General features: G+C 51.1%; 1 long non-coding RNA gene across 1 annotated transcript; it reads left to right on the top strand.

Annotated features, from left to right (window-relative positions):
- The first annotated feature begins 1,930 nt into the window (after positions 1–1,930).
- Positions 1,931–3,605, top strand: LOC126548530 (uncharacterized). The gene is made up of 2 exons (XR_011892251.1): positions 1,931–2,178; positions 2,778–3,605. It is a non-coding gene; the product is annotated as an uncharacterized lncRNA (long non-coding RNA).
- The last annotated feature ends 2,188 nt before the right edge of the window (positions 3,606–5,793 follow it).

The following is a 5,793-nucleotide window of genomic DNA, read 5'->3' as shown; positions in this document are numbered from 1 at the left end:
AGAACTTCCACAATAGAAAGTAATTTACAACACACAAACGCAAAGAACACTATATGTCTCGTTTTCAACTCGGCCGTCATGCAAATGACATATAGCGCGGAAAAACGTGAAAATGCTGTGTGTTAGCGTCGTAAACTTCAAACTAGGCAAGGAGCTAGCACACCACAATCCCGCGACAGCCGCTAATGAGACCAAGACGGGAGCACATGTCTGTGAACGCGCAAACCCTAAGCCACTCTGCTCCTCCGCCACCCCCGCTGCACGGCTGCACCACTCGTTTCAAGCACAGCACACCAAACACACATTCAGCGCTGAACAGTGGGCGGTCGACGCAGTTGCATTTACATGACTTGCAGCGAGCAGCACATCCCTCAATGTCCGTTAAGCAAAGTCGGACACGGGGACGCCACATCGCGGTTCGCAGAACTTCGCTGCCGAGGCGCTAGGCCACTTCGATATTTCAATTGTCACCACCGCCGGGTTCTCAAGAAAGCACGGGTCCCACAACGCAGATTCTGTAGTGCCAGAGCTCACCGAGGCCAAAGCCGCACTGCCGCACCGCTACTACTCACAGCTTTCCGCCAAGTAACACAGAACCTACAACCAACACACAAGCAACGCACGCACGATTACATCAGCAATGTTGAACAACGCGCGGTCCAGAGAACGATCACGCCACGGCGTCGGTCGGCGCCAGCATCGCGCCTTCTCAAAAATCCTTAAACGATGCTGTCCCTAGGCACCTAGGATCAGGTCACGTGAGGGATTTTTGTACGACAAATAGACGCACGCTTCAATCCCTTTCCCTATGGCGAGCGTCTCAGTGCGCGCCTTCTATTGCTCACCCGACATCGCAGCTCCGACGCGGTATTCTTTCTCGCGAAAGTGCCTGCAGCACACCCGAGTTTAGCCGATGGCTGCTTGCCGGTTTTAAGTTTTGCGATCCAAGCTTCACGCAACTTCTTGTCCTGCGAGTGTGAATAGACAGTTTTAGTTGGGCGTCTGCAGCAGCTCTGCGTACGCAGCAAACCCGCGGAGGCCTCAGTGCGCATGCGCGGTACGCAGGAGCACGCACGATATCTTGCATGCGCCCGCATCTTTTCAAAAGCTGCGTAGCGTCCGCTGCGGGCTCAGGGGGCTTTGCGGGACGATCTCGCGTGTCCATGAGAGCGCGTTTTTCGATGTCGCTCTTGCCGAAGATGTGACTCCGGCTTGTGGTTTGATTTCGTGGCGGCTGATATTGGCTACACAGCTTCAGAAGGGCACATAGTGGCGCTGAGTAGCACACTACTGGTTCCTACGCATGCAAGGTAACAATCCCCTTCTCGACTTTTGCGTCCGGCCCACTGTTGCCGTATCGTGCGCGCGCGCTTCGCTACGCGCGCACGCACGTACCTCGCGCGCTGCGCAGGTACGTGGGTGGTTACGGACGCCCAACTAAAACTGTCTAATAAGGCTGACACCGGGCTTCGTTGCGTACGTCCGGCACTGCGGCACCGAGCAGTAGCCTACCATGTTGCACGCCTTCAAAGGCAGTCACTACCTATTATAGTGCTTTCAAGTTTTGTCAAGCGCATACCCGAAGCCGGGAAGACTACCCCACCTAATCAGAACTGCAGCGCAGGTGGGACTTTAAGCTTACACTTCCAGCACTATAAAAACAGTTGCACCATTTTGGGTGTATATTTACCACACAATGATAATCGTCATCTGTCTTGCTTGCGTTTCCTTTCTTGAAAACGCCGCGCTCATTACTTTCCTGTCGAGAGTGCTCTGTCGTGATGATAACGCGCATGCCGTTCGTGACTTGGAAGTTCCGGGCTCGCAGCGTTAAAGAAAGGAAATGCGGACAAGACAGTTGACGATTATCGTTGTGTGGCAAGATACGATCCAAAGGGTGTAATTTTGCTTAAAAGTGTATGTTGCACCTTCGTACCCCATATGGCGCAAGCGTGTAGCAATCTGGGAATCGAAGTGGTTCTCACGGTAGCCTTCAACGTAGGCCCCTTTCATCTATTAGCTCGGCTTGTCAGGGTCAGATTCAGTCAGGTTCAGATTGAGTGATCTGCGCGGTAGTTGTCCTTAGAGGTGAGCTCTTTTGTTTGCGCGTCACAGACTATTTCGAACCCCGGCGTCGACTGGACGCGCGCTGATGACAGGACTGCCTCGTAGTCCGAGGTAAGTATAGCCCTAGAATGCCTATGCATTAAAACCTAGTATGACCCAGAAAATTGACATGCCGATGGAAAACAAGGATTTATTCCCGGTCTAATGCTGCTTTTGACAGTAGGTTTCGCACCGCTGACGCGGAGAGGCTGTTTGGTACGAGCTCGTGTGGTCCGTAAACTTTTTCTGTCACCCGCCGTGGTTGCTTAGTGGCTATGGTGTTTGGCTGCTGAGCACGAGGTTGCGCTCGTGCTCAGCAGCCGCGATGGGGCCGAAAACACCCGTGTACTTAGGTTTAGGTGCACGTTAATGAACCCCAGGGGTCAAAATTTCCGGAGCCCCCCACTACGGTGTGCCTCATAATCAAAACGTGGTTTTGGCACGTAAAACCCCATAATTCTTTCTTAAAACTTTTTCTGTTGACTGTGATTACATGCACGAAAGGGGTTCGGGAGCCTTGGGCCTGGTCATTGCAGTCATGATGAGCGATGTATGAGTGCTTATGCTTCAATCCTTCAATGCTGAACTTTTGCGATCGACTTTACATGGCAGGTAAAGGAGACTATAGTCTCAGTGATGACGTGCGCTTCTGCCCTGGCTGCTGAACGCAGTGAACAGCGCTGCACGTCACGTGGCCCTGGAGCATGAAGCGATCAAGATAGCGCGCGGCCGCCCACGAGAGTATATATGTAGAACACAACGACCGTGATAAAAGGAGCGCAGCCAGCGACGGCTGACATTCTGACGTTCTTCGGTCACTGCAGCTTCTACGTTTTCAATCTATCGGCGGCGGCTATGTCATCCAAGGTAGCGACGAAGATGGCGGCTTCAGCCAAGCAGCAACAGACGCTGCGGACGAAGAGCGGCAAGGCGGCACATAAGACAGCTGCATCGAGTTCCATCGACGGTGCCGCCAAGAAGCGCAGGCGCCGGCGCCGTGAGAGCTACAGCCTTTACATTTTCAAGGTGCTTAAGCAAGTTCATCCGGACACTGGGATTTCGGGCAAAGCAATGGCCATCATGAACAGTTTCGTCGCCGACATCTTGGACCGCATCGGCGAAGAGGCCTCGAAGCTTTCCATCTGTTCCCGACGTAGCACTGTCACGGCGCGCGAGATCCAGACCGTGACGCGGCTGCTGCTACCCGGTGAGCTTGCCCGCCATGCCGTGTCCGAGGGAACGAAGGCAGTCAGCAAGTACACGTCCTCGCAGCCGGGGTTCCCATCTGCGTCAACGTAGCTGCAGCAGGTTGCTTAGTAGTTTCGCGACACATGTGACGTCCGGACCAACTGCCAACTACGCTATCCGACATGTGCTCATCGCGGAAGACTCAGTAACTCTTAGTTTTCCTATTTTCGTTTCCATTTGCACAAAATGTTTGGTGTTTTGTCTTCCGAGTACGTTTAGCGCACAATAATAATAAAAAAATAATAATGCGAGCTGTTGTCCAAGTACGAGTTTCTAAAGCATGTTCTGTCTATGTGGTTACGGCTGGTCATGTGATTAGAGGAAGCATGTGTCGTTCGATGTAGGCAACGGAACCGAGCGCTCGCCAGCTGTGTCATATTCGTGTCAAAGCTATTGTGACACAATTAACCTGCAGCTGGCTGAAACCCGGAGCACCTGAAGTAAAGCGACCTTCTTGTTCCCGTTTTTACGACCAGTTAGCTCTTGGTTCTTGCCGCAGCAGTTTAAATGTTGAAATAAAATGCGTGTGTTTGGTAATTTATGATAAGCGAAAAGTATTGCGCGAAAAACAAAAATGCCCCTACTTTGCTGCTCTCTTTGTGTTTGAAGTCGCGGCGCGGAACATCGTGTGTCAATGCGGGTCTGCGTTGTGCATAATAAGAGTTACTACACATATCGGTCGTAGGTGTTTCATCTGTTCTTTGTTAGTAATGCATGTTATCGCGGGCTGTGCATGCTTGCGTGTTTCCGTCGCGTTTACTGGGGCGCGTTTACCTGCGCCCGCCGTTCACTTCGTGGACCTCTCCCTTATGGAAGCAGCGTAACGTCGCAGACCACGCGCAAAACGAGTGCGAGACGAGCGCAAATAGCTGGTGGGCGAAATGTTTACCTCGCGCCATAGCTGCCGCGACATCTGCGGCGATGGATTTGTCCGAGTACGTGAGTTCGATACCAGAAGCTGCCCCGTAAGGGGTACGTCGAAATGCTTTTCGCTTGCGGCGAGCAGTGTCCCGATCCTTTCCTCATAGACCGCTGGAAAAACGATCCGAGGCGTTGGCCGCACGTTCGCCGACATATATACCTAGCTATCGATACGCAGAGAACAGCGTCCATGAAATTCAATACGCGGGAGAAGCGCCGCATGCTTCCATGTGACTCGCCTCTAATAAAAAGCTGCGCAACCACCGATAAAATGCAACTGCATTGCGCATAAGCTACGTATACCCGAGTAGCGTTTGTTTTTTTCTTTTTCAAGCTCCGGCGGAAACGTTCACATTTATTCTTGCCAGCGTAGGTACGTGCAATGACGCTCACCAGAGAACCGCACTTACCAGTGACGAAGTGAACTGCGCATATTCCGTCGGCGCCTGACGGCTGGCAATTGTCGCGACGCGTGCATTGCAAACACCGACGTTTGTCGCCGCTTTTCGTCTTTTGAGTAAAGAAAAAAAAGCGTATCCCACTGCCTTTTTTCGTGCGATTTACACATCCAACCTCGCAACAACTCGCATGCAGGCATGGCGAACCGGCTTGGCGGACGCCCACAAAACACACACAAAAGAAGAAAACACCAGAGACATACGAATCTGTCAGCGCGTGCCAACGTGCGTGCGGCGTGTTTTATTGCTATAGCAATTATATGGATATTTCTGCCGTCACCGTAAGGTTCCCTACAGAGTCCAATGGCGATAAAATCGTCGCCGCGCACCGTATGCTGTATGTGCGTATGCTGTATGCGTACGAAAGGGTGAAAAGCGGGGAGGAAGCGCGCCGTCTTACACGAGCAAAAACGCTCGTGTACTTAGATTTAGGTGCGTGTTAAAGAATCTCAAGTGGTCAAAATTAATCCCGAGTCGCCTATTACCTTATAACCCGATTGTGGTTTTCACACGTCAAATCCCAGAAATAATTAATTGCTGAAGTGAATAAGACGCGTCGCCACTGATGACTGGGCGCACCTGTTGGTTACTTTATTCATTAACAGATATGTATACTATAGTGTTCGGCCTTACGCGTACATGGTCACACTGCGTTATTTATTTATTTATAGAATAAAGAGCTTCGATGATTACTCTGATAATTCCGGTCAACGACTCAGCCCTATAGAGTTACCCAAAAATTCATTGTGGGTAACTTCAGCAGCAACACCGCGCAATTCTCTTTAATAATTATTCCGGTATTCTCTGTTCGGTAATGCACGGTCGTTCTTAGGCATACGACTACCGCTGTAGGGACGTCTCTCTCATCGACGGCGCTAACGCACTGTTACCATGCAATGCCAAACAATAACCAGGCTTTGTCTTTCATTCGCTATGAATTTTTTTTTCTTACAGGTGGCGCTAATTTCCTTTCAACAAAACTAGATAAAGACCAACGTAAAGAAGAGTGAAGCAGGAGGAGTATGAAAAGAAGGAAGGAAAGGTAGGGAGGTCAACGAGG

This window comes from Dermacentor andersoni, chromosome 1 (genome assembly GCF_023375885.2).
Source record: "Dermacentor andersoni chromosome 1, qqDerAnde1_hic_scaffold, whole genome shotgun sequence".
NCBI lineage: Eukaryota > Metazoa > Arthropoda > Arachnida > Ixodida > Ixodidae > Dermacentor > Dermacentor andersoni.
This window is presented reverse-complemented; position numbering and strand designations above follow the sequence as displayed.